General features: G+C 50.3%; 2 long non-coding RNA genes across 3 annotated transcripts; both read left to right on the top strand.

Moving 5' to 3' along the window:
• The first annotated feature begins 262 nt into the window (after positions 1-262).
• LOC137860606 (uncharacterized) lies at positions 263-2544 on the top strand. Its single transcript, XR_011099082.1, has 2 exons — positions 263-493; positions 1553-2544. It is a non-coding gene; the product is annotated as an uncharacterized lncRNA (long non-coding RNA).
• Positions 2545-5230: 2686 nt separating this feature from the next.
• On the top strand, positions 5231-10263 carry LOC137860608 (uncharacterized). Of its 2 annotated transcripts, none has more exons than XR_011099084.1 (2): positions 5231-6657; positions 7399-10263. It is a non-coding gene; the product is annotated as an uncharacterized lncRNA (long non-coding RNA). The 2 variants fall into 2 exon arrangements; XR_011099085.1 differs by having other exon boundaries at positions 5231-6997.
• The last annotated feature ends 906 nt before the right edge of the window (positions 10264-11169 follow it).

Here is an 11169-nt window from a genome sequence, read left to right as displayed (position 1 = left end):
ACTTTTCACCCTCTCTCCTCCTGGCTTTGCCATATGCAATAAAAAGTAAATAAAGAACACTGAAAGAAAAGAAGGAAAAGGCTGGGTTCCCTCTGCTGGGCTCTCACTCGCAGCAGCCCGGGGCTGTGGCCACCTGCTCTGTGTGCCCTTGCTGCAGGTGGGCAGCCCAGCTGGTGCCTGTGTGTGTGTGTTGGCACCAGGTGCCACTCGGCACCATGGTGGTGGGGACTCAAGCAAGGGACCCCCTTGGAGAGACATAAGAGGTGACTCACACTGCAAAAACCTTCAAGTCACTGTTTGGGTGATTCTTGCAGTATTTTCCCCCAGCATGTTTCATGCAAGACTGTCTGGCTTTAATCTGTTCTTTGAGTAGCCAGGGAAAGAAGAAAAGAAGATTTCTGAATTTCAATCGGAGCACCCTTATCTCAGTCTCCCCCATCGGGCAGCTCCCCTCTCCCTGCCCTCCGGTCCCCCTCACGCAGTGATTTACATGGTAATGGGGCCTTTGGCTGGGGGTTGAATCAGGAATTGGTGCTATTGCCAGGCTGCAAGCTTGCCCTTGGGGCAGGGGTCTGGGGCTGGGGGTCTGTCCCTGCTTCCTGAGGAGGGCGAAGGAGTGGGGGGAGCCCTGGGCAAGGCACCACGCTGTGCCCCACGCGTGTGTGGGTGGCGGGGACGGCACGAGCATCCCCACGGGAGCACTCGAGCTTGGCGCTCAGCACGGCTCCTTGCCTGCTCTTGCCAGATGGTGACTGGTGCAGAAAGGCAGAAATGTTTAGTAGATATTTCTGTTCTGTATTTGGAATGAAGCAGGAGGATATATTCATCTCCAGATGATACTGTGGATGGAATATAAATCCTGCCATCTGTAACAATGGGGGATGTGAGGCATGATCTCCTCGAATTCAGCATTTGCAGATCATCCGGACAGCTGATGCTCAAGAGTCTAGAAGGAACTAGCTCAAGCCAATGCTTTGGTTTATCACATCTTAGAAAAGTGGGCAAATTCCAAAAGATTGGTGAAATGTCAGTGTAGTTCCAGTATTTAGAAAAATTTAAAGGCGCAGCCCAGGGACTCACATATCAACCCTGCTGCTTATGTGTTTTTGTGGGGTCCCTTTCTGGACAGAATTATAGGTCAGGCTGATAAAGGGAAGCGTACCAATAGAGCAAACTTGGATTTCCTCAGAACATTTTGCTTATTGTCACATGCAAATTGGATTAAAAAACCCACACTACATAAGGAACTACCAGGCACACTCTAGAAGGACTCACACCTGTGTCAGGCAGGCCTCACGGTGTGAAGGTTACTGAGGGATTTCAGGGTTTTGGTCCTGGGGTCCCTTGGGGAACCTACTCCTGCAGTAATGCTTCTGTCTGGTGGTCACCATGAGCAGGAGGGGCTGTGGTGGTTGTGAAGGGGCTGTAGGGTCTGCAGGTGATGCAGAGGCTGGCAGGGATGTTAATAACGAGCAGGCCAGGCTGCAGCTCTAGTATCTCCTCAATTGCCTGGTGAAATGGCTGTAATCCAACTAAACGCATTTTCATACAGCTGCGTGCAAGGCACCTGGGAGGGAGGCATGCTGCCCTTATCTCCAGGACGGGGCTTGGAAAGCCGCGATGCAGAAGTCTCAGGAATGATTGCAGGTACCTGCCTCTACATGAGCTCGTTTCAACTGCACACTGAAAAGCAGCCGACACCTTCCTGGAATATGTAATGGGAGAATATCAAAGAAAAGTAGGGGAGCAATCTTGCCTCTATTCACTTTGCTGCTGAAAGCATTGCTATGGATGTTATTTCCAGCTCGGGTGTCCAGAATTAAGAAGGACACAAATTCTGCAAAGGAAGTCCATGCAGGCAGTCCAGGTATCAGAAAACAAGTTCTGGTACAAGACTGGGGGTGCACAAACAGCTCAGCTTGCAGGAGAGAAGACTGAGGCATGCCCTGATCTCAGTGAGAACAGTTCTTGACAGTTCAGCAGCCTCAGTCTTGCAGAAAAGTGCACGACAAGATCTGAAAGCCAAAGCAGAAGTTGGAAAAATTCAGCTTGGAAACAATACGGAAGATCCTAGCAGGAGATGCTGGAAGAACTGACTCCAGAAGGCAGCACGTTTATTGATTTCACAGCAAATTCACATATGGGAAATGTAATCCAGGTTCTGGGGGAGGCTCCTTAGCCCTGGTGTGCACAAGAGGCGCAGGTGACTCCCTCTGCACCCAGGGTGCTTCTGCCACCCCAGGGACACCAGGACTGCCCATGCTGGCCTCGAGATGTTCATGGCATTTCCACCTCTGCACTGCAGGGAAGTGACTCCTGCTGCTACCAGGCTGGGGGCTGTGACTGTGACACCCCAAGTCCCCTGCCAGGGTGCTGGGCAGCAGGGCACCCAGCCCGCACGGCAGCCGTGCAAGCATCCTCTGGACACATCTCACCAAGCATTTGTGTGAAAAAATGCCCTGGATCAAAAGCAATATTTTCTCCTTGTGCATTTTCTCATAATTTATTAATAAGAAATTACATCTATTCTGTTGAAATGAAGAAGTTTGGAAGTTTGGTGTGTTATTTCCCTGCCTCGTCTCCCATCTCTTCCCTTGACTTGTTCCTGCTCCGAAGCGGAGCAGACGGCTGGTGGGTGGGGGCTGCCTTCTGACTTTTCCCTTTCGATCTGGAATGGGGCCAAACTTCCTCAACTTTGGAAAAGTGACAAGAGGGAAAAAAAGAAGTACTAATTCTGGTGATCTGGAATGTCAGAATAAGAAAAACTGTGTGTTTTTATTGGTTTATTTTTTTTTCAAAGAAGCAAATGAGGGAGCAAAAGGAAAATCCACGAATGATTAGATGGACAAAATGTGGATGGGCAAAAGAGAGGGAAAGATGGGCAAAAGAGGGTGGGTGGAAAGATCTCAGGCTCAGGTTTTGAAAAGTGAAACTAGCTGAGGAAAGCTTTCATTGGAACTAAGCAAAATGGGGACAAGACTGGGATTTTTGATGTGTTTTTTTTTTTTTTTTTTTTTTTTTTTTTTTTGGTCTCCTTATTGGGCACCAGCTAGAGCCTCTGTGGGGGCATGTCACTGGGGTGGTGCTGCTGCTTCTGTTTGGGAAACACTTCGCTAGGGAGATCCAGGACCTGTTCAAGGCAGCCGTGGGTGAGAGGAAAGCCCGAGCAGCCTGAAGGAGGTGGCTCACCACAACAGGGCTCTGCATGAGGGTTTCTGGGTCTGCACGGGCAGGGAAATGAGCCTGTGATGAGAAGAGGAAACTTTGAGGAAGAATTAGAGAGGGAATAAGCAGAGTGTGTCAGAGCTGACTCTGAAAGCGAGGGAATAAGCAGGAGGAAGGAGAGGTTCTTGTGCGTGACGGCAGTTGTGATGTGGCTGGCAGAGCAGGGGCCTGGTGGGATGCTGTGCCACGGAAATACCGTCGGGGAACCGCGCGGAGGCACCGCGGGGAGGAGCGGCGTGCCAGCCGCCCCCGTGCAGGCGTGCCGGGGGGAGAAGCAAGCAGAGTCCTGGAGATGACAGCGAAGGAACGAGGTCGTCTGAGGCGAAGAGGGCCCTGGAGCAAAACCAGGGCTGATCCAAATGCCCGCTTGTGCCTGGGAATCGCAAGAACGTCACCAAAAGAGATGGGGAGTGAGGAGCAGTTTCAGGTGTTTTCCATTGCTCCTGGCTCTGCAGGTCCTGGGTCCACGTCCTCCAGTGCCACCGTGGCAGCCATGAAGAGCTTTCACGTGGGGATGAGGACCTGGTGCCCATCTCAGGGTGTGTGTGAGGTTCCACAGAGGCAGGAAAAAAAACTGAACAAGTTTAGAAGCAGAGCTCATTTCTATTCATCATTAATTGCCATGCAGATCAGTGGATGCACACGTGATGGGCTTAAACCTTAAAGCTCAAACGCAGGGTTTTTGAAAACTTAGTGACTCATTAATAACAGACAAGCTTGTATGTGGAATATCATTAGGTAAATGAGTTACGGAGCACCGGGAGGAGCTGCCACGACCTGTGCCTTGGCCAGAGGCCCCTGGGCTGCAGCTCGCCCTGGGCAGAGGGGCGGCTGAGCAGCTGCAGGTGCGCACAGGCTCCGAATCCCCCACCGCAGGACAGGCAGCTACTTACACTGTGTCGTTCCGAGCACAAAATGGTGAAAGATGGGGAAAAGCAAGTAGAAATGAGACATTTTCTGACAGGTGGAAATCCCTATTTGCTAAGTTTTGTTGAAGGCGCAAGGCAAGAATCATGTATTTAGTCAAACATACCACAAATAAAGCAGAAAATAGTTGTCTCTGTGGGCACGCTCCCATGCTACGGTGCCTCTTGCAAAGAGGGCTGCCTGTGCCCTGCATATATCAGTGGGGTGAACCCTTCCAGGGGGGCAAATATGCTCAAACAGGCAGTGCAACTTCCATGGGCAAAAACTGAGAAACATGTGTGCATCCTCTAGAAGTCAGCAATATTGCCTAAACCCCATGGAACCCACCTGGAACTACACGTATGTGGGGTTACTTGCCTTCAGGCGCTGAAGGCGACAGTTGCAACATGTTTTAATGCCTTTATCCAAAACCTTGTGGGATGTGAGCAGCGGGCGATGGGCGTTTGGGCAAGGGGCTGCCTCCTGCACTGGAGGGGAAGCATCAAGCGGTCGCCTGGGGTTGGGAAAAAGGCAAAAAAACATCTCCAAAATCACCACTCCAAGGCAACGCATGGTGCTACAGATGAGAGAATTAATCAGGAGCCTATAGAAAACACTGCTTCACATTTAGGATATAAAAAAGAATAATAACACACAACACCGTTTGTCTTTAAACAAACACCAGTTAATACATTCCCAACAATTATATCCAGATGCACCACTTGAGAATCTCTCCTAATTGTGAAATTAGAAATATTTTTACTGCAAATGCCAAGAGATGACATGTAGGGAGATATTCACCCAGCACCATTCCATGCTCTTTGCCACAGTTGAGTTCCACTTTCCTTTAAAGGTTGTCATTTACATTTAAAAAAAATAAAAAATAAATCAGCTGCCAAGTAGGCAAAGCATTCCCTGTAACAGACCCAGCCTGGGGGGGTTCTCAGCTTTCTGGTTGGGCTGGGGCTGGCTGGAAAGGGAACACGGCACTGAACTCAAACAAGGGGTTACTTTGAACTCTCCACAGGAAAAAATCCCACTTCTACGGGGTACAGTAAAAATGTGGCATAATACAGAAAATCTGGGAGTTATTGAAAGGATAAGGAATTTCAGATGGAGCTAATTCTATGTCTGTCATTGAAAAGCCAGCTTAAGGAGGGAGATGCTTTGGTTTACATTATTTAAATGCAGCTGCAACACGTGAGCACTGCTCTGTGAAAGCCCCGCATGACAGGCGCGTTCTCAGGAAAAGGAAGAAAAATCACTGTGAAATGAAGGGCATTTTCTTCAGTGAATAAACTGTGAAGAGACGAGCTTAAATCTAACTTCAGCGAGATCTTTAATATGCTGTTTAGGTGTTTTAAGGGGATGAGAATGCCCTTTGATATTAGTCCTGCTCCTGAGATATTTCACACAGTAATTGCCTACGTCTTTAAGGTACGATGTATTGAAACTATGGTGACTGCTGTTTTAAATTGGGCAATGGCTTCGGGAAAGGAGAACGGGAGACCCAGGCAAGAGCTGCAGTGAGTGCAGCAGGCACTTCAGAATGAACTTTAAAAGGTCAAAATTTGGTCTAGCAGAATTACCTGTACCAGCTCCGAGCTGAGCTAAGACGGCTTTGTTGCCAATTTAGATAAAACAGAAGCAATAATTAGAATGTCTAGCCTCCAGGATATAAAGCAGATCTACAGAGATTTATGAAAACAATATACTGTTTGGCAATATCCATTCCGAAATCTATGGCCAGCGTTTCCTCAGGAGAGCAGCGCTGCAGTCCGAAATTGCCTGGCATCGTGCAGGCAGACGAGCGAGCGCCGAGAGGGCAGAGCCGCGGTGACGGGGACGCTGCCAGCACGCTGGGGGACGCTGCCAGCAGGCCTGGGATGTCAGCCGGCACTGGGAGAGCTTGGCACAGCCAAATGCAAAATACCAAGGGTCTGGCACATCCACAGCTGGCTTTGCAGAGCCTGCCTAGCACAAGCCCTGTCCTGTCGCCTGCACCGCAGCAAAAGGGATTAAAGCAGGCGGTGGAGTATTCCTTCCTTAGGAAATCTGCAGTTGCCTAAGCCAAGAGAAAAAGCACTGCGGGGTGTCCTGGGGGAGCAGCCCTGCTCCAGGCTGGGTGGGAGCACGGGGTGCTCGGGCTGGTCCCTCTGTAACCACAGTCACCTGCAGCTGCTGCTGTCAGCACCTGAACCTGGCCTCCCACGCTCCACAGGTGAGCAGGATGCACAGAGGGCTTCACTTAAAAGACTCGACTTCGGGAGGTGCTAGGCACCAAGTCCTTCCTACAGCTAAATGAGTGTCTGAAACACTGCTGGAGTCCTGACACGCCTGTGCTGGGGGTGTAGGCCAGGTGCTCTGCTGTGGTTCTGTCCTGCTGCTCTGCACCTCGCAGAACCAAGCCCACAGCAACCAGCAGAAAAGAGTGAAGGCAGGAGGACAGCCCAAGCACCCAGCGAGGGCACGGAGGTGGCCAGGCCTTCACCCACACACCTCCACCATGCGATCCAGGGCCCGCAGGTTGGTGCCATGTCCTCAGTCTGTTCCTGCTTGGCTGCAAGCAGCCATCGGGCCCTGCTGTCACTTGTGGGCCATGACCATCGGACACCCTGTGGGAGCGCTGCACTCAAAGCTCCTGGGCCCCAAGCCTGGCTTCCCACGAGCAACTCACGGGTAGCCCACTGGTAAACACAGCAGACAAGGAATGCATGGTTAGAAATCAAAAAACCAAAAACCTGCATCAGAATTACAGGAGAGAGCTAAGATATGAGAAATAAGAAAACAGCCCATAAACGCGGGCAGAACCGTGACCTATTCATTTAATCTATCAAAAATACAAACACGCCGGATCCACATGAAGGTGAGCAGGTGACAAAGCGATGCATACCTGTAATATACAGTATATGCTTGAATTGTGCATTTTAAACATCCTCCATGGGGACAGCTTTGCTCTAGTCACGCCGCAGTGTTTGTGCATTAATATTTTTATTTAAAAACAGGAACAGAAGGGCAGAGGAATTGGTGAATAAATTCGAGTCCTGCAGCAACTGAAGGCTGAGCTGGGCCGACTCCAGGGTGGCTTGGGCTGGAGAGATCTATTCTAGCTTAGTTTCAGTAATGATAATGAAGAAATTGGGGATTCTTGTGCAGGAAGCAGAGGATTTATGAGAGAGCAGCTGGAGAGGCCAAGAGCAAAGGATAAACACAGAGATGGTAAAAGAGTATCTGACAAAACTCAACCCACATACTGTACATCTGCAGGTCCAGACACAGCACGCTGGAGAATTTTAAAAGAAATCTCTGAAGACCATCTTGAAAAATAATCTTCCCTTCATCACGAGAGTTATCTGGGGCCTGGGAAAGGCCAAATGTGCATCCCATTACAGGAAAGATTGAGAAGATGGAGCAGGAGTCTGCCACCCACCTCCCCGCAGCTCTGGCAGGCAAGTTTCAAACTGATTTTTTTTCTCATCCCTAGTCTCCTCCTTCCCTGCTTCTCCTTGTTACTGTCTCACCGAGCTGGCAGCCTCTGCCCAGGGCTCCACACAGCTGCGGGGAGCTCAGGGATCAGGAAGCCTGCTTGCAGCAGGCGCTTTTTTCCTGCATACACAAATATGCTTCAGATCTTCCAGTGTGTCAGGAGCAGGTATGTCTGCACTCCACCTTTGCTTTTGCACATGGACCCTTTATTTTTCCAAAATAAGAAGGTAGCTTGGTGCAAGTGGGGAATGGGGAAATAATCCATAGCCTTTTTAAGTGCACTCCCCTGGAAATAAGAATTTCAATAACCTCCATTCTCAGGTACCCCGCTGAGCTGCTGTGCCTCTCGTTCCCTCTCTGGGAAGCAGATGCATCGCGCTCCCCAGCCCTTCCTTGTTTTGGGAAGGGAACAAGATGTGAGAGAGCTGCTGTGATCTGAGGAGCAGAAGCTGAGAGAGGTTTATATAGCACTGTAAAGCAGCATAAACTTTAGTGAGGATGGGGAAGCTTCTCTTTGCCCAGCTCCTTCCTGCACACAGCTCACACCAGGGATGCATCCCAAAGAGCTTGCAAGTGGAGCACACAAAAACTTGGTAATTAGGAAGACAATGCAGGATGCACCTTGAACCTTGCAAGCAGCTTGCATTTTTGGGATTTCTGAAGTAATCAGGGCTGCTTTGTAATCAGTGGCTGCAAGGCACCCAACTGCGTGCTCTAGGCAACCCAAAGGGTTACTCTGCACCCTGTACAGGTGTGGATGCACTTTCTCTGAGCCACCCCACCTCCAGCTGTTACAACAAATCCTCTTCCCTTCCTGAGAAGGCTGTCCCCCGTGTGCAGCCAGCTTCTCAGCTGCCTGTGTGGCGGCTCTCCTTGGAGGAGTTCTTGTTGTCATGTTATAACAAAGTTTTCTTAACAACTGGATGAAAACTCTGTAGTTACACAGAATTTGGTGTGGGCTAGGAATTGGTTGATGAGTCACAGGCTCAGATAGTAGCCAGAAAAATGGAACTTCAAAATTGGGAACAATTTTAGTGACATTACCACAGGAGACAGGACCGACACCTGTATTTAAGGTTTCATTAAACAGAGAAAGAATTAACACCATTCATACCAGTGTCACCAGTGGGCACCCGGCACAGACTGGGACGAATCCGAAGCAGCCTGGAAATATTTCAGCCATGGGCTGAATGCAGCAAGACACAGCAGCCTGTGACCTCAGAGAGAGAAAAGAAATAGCTCAGATATCTGGAAAGCAGTGAGATGGAGGCTAACAGGTGAGAGCCAAGCTAATACCACATAATCTTGCAGTTTAACAGCTCTGAGCAGAGCTGACGCCATTCAGCTGCAAAAGCTGGGAAGAGTGCTGGTTGTGTGGCTGCTGGCAGTGCTGCTGGTGTGTTCCCCCTCCCCGTCCCTCACCCCACTCTGTCCCCACCTGCCTGGGGTGCCAGACGTGCCCCAGCCATGGGGACAGAGCCTCTGGCTCAGGGCTTTTCCCTCCTGGAAGGGCTCAGGTAGCAGAGTGGTGGGCAGCACAGTGCCGTGCGTGTCTGTGGATAAAATACAAAAAATATCCCCCAAGGCTTTGGAGGAACAGAGGTATGCCATAGGAATGAGACCAGGATTAAAGCACATGCTGATGAAAGACTGAAGGAACCAATGTTTTATAAATTAGCAATGTTGAGAGCCGGAGGAGATGCGGTCTCGGTCTATAAATACCTTCAAGGTAACAATATAAATGAAGGAAGGGAATTCATCCGGAGCCTTGGAAGATGGCCTCAGCAGAAGGACCTGCCTGCAGCCAAGGCAGGGAGGAGAAGGCTGGGTGCAAGAAGCCCCCAGCAGCCAGCGCTGGCAGCAGGGTGCTGGGCTCCAGGCGAGGCCATGAGGAGCTACCTGCGATGTGCTGCTGCCGGCCTGCTCCTCACACGCTGCTAGCTGCTGGCAGATGGAAGGCAGAGCAAAGTTTGGAGCTCTGGTTTGTCTACATGACAACACCGGGTGCTGCAACCTGGCCACATTGCCACCTGTCCCCACAGCCAGGCCACAGCGGCTCCCTGGAGGTTTGGGTCCCACCACCACGTCCATAAAACCAGAGTGTGTTCTGGTGAGTGCGTCCTCGAGGACAAATGCAGTATCTGGTGCTGCCACACAGTGGTGAAGAGGCAGTTCAGAAGGCAACATCTGCAACCGTGGAGGATCTTCAGAGCCTGAGACAACCCTGGGCTGACCCCAGGGGACAACCGGGAAGGAGCTGTGGGGAGCTGGCAGGCACAGCCCCAGTTTAAAGCTCTGTGGTGACCAACCTGACTCTTCCCTGGTGGACACAATTCCCTGCATGGTGTTCCCAAAGGTATGCTCTCCTTTCCACTATTGGTGCTGGGGATGTGTCCCTCATTGTAGCAGTATCACCATGAGGAACACGTCAGTATTATTTGTGAAAGTATCTTCCCTTTGATTTCAGCCCAGAATTTCTGTTTATCTCCTCTCATGTCACCCAAACCAAGTAGCCTCCCATGCTGGGCCTCACAGGTTTGACAGACTCACAGGCTCTTTTCAAGTCTCTGGGGTTAATGCAGCTGCCTTGCTTTGGGCTACTTCACCCAACGAGACCCTTGGGACAGGAGCATGGACGCTTTGCTATGAGTTACTGTGCAGATGGGGTGTGCTCATGGTGCTGATGGCAGCCTGGGTCCCCACAGCTGCCTTTACCTCCCTCAGTGCCAGCCTCTCCTTGCAAGGCTCAGAGGCCTCCAGCAGGGACCCTGATGAGATCCACTCTTGACACATGAGCTCCTGACCAGGCCAAATGCACTCATTTTGAGACTCCAGACAGGGACAAATGAAACACAGGACTCCATTCGCCTGTGGTCTGAATGACTCCTGAAATAATACTTGTCCTTCCAGGGTGTACTTACTGCGGTATTTCCTGCCTGTATTGCTGAGGTTCGCAGCTCTTTTGTATTATTTATCTCTCCTCACTGGCGCTTACAACACCCTGAGCTTTGGGATGAGCTGTGTTCACAGTGTGCTATTAATACTCCATTGCAGATCATTACTATAGATGTTAATTAATACTCTAAGTATTAGCCCTGTGGCAACCTGCTGGAAACTCCATACAACTCAGCAGGCCGTAGCTCACTGGTGCTTGCTGCTCAGCCTGCCGGCATCCCACTTCTCCCCATCTACACCAGTCTCAAGTAACTTCTGAGCTGAGGCAACAGCTGAGCTGTAGGTGAGCCCACCATCCAGTGGCTAGGAAATGTGATCAAAAGAAATAATCCCGTCAAAGGAAATAATAATTTTTACATGTTATGGACTTGAAAATAATAAATAAAATGTTATATCACACATATAAACCATTATTATTATGTATAATAACAAAGCAGCTGCACTAGAGCCAAGCACAGGGGCCAGCATTTGGGTTCTCCATTTCTACACCCTGAGTTTCTCCAGCTCTTGTGGCCCCGATCCAGGCTGGCAGCTCCTGTGCAGGCGATCCTCCGCCAAGACCCGCGAGTCCTTCTCAGAGAGGCTGCTTCCAAAGTC

The sequence above is a fragment of the Anas acuta genome, chromosome 8 (genome assembly GCF_963932015.1).
Source record: "Anas acuta chromosome 8, bAnaAcu1.1, whole genome shotgun sequence".
In the NCBI taxonomy this organism is placed as follows: Eukaryota; Metazoa; Chordata; class Aves; order Anseriformes; family Anatidae; genus Anas; species Anas acuta.
Note: the sequence above shows the minus strand (reverse complement) of the source record. Positions and strands in the feature narration are given on the sequence as shown.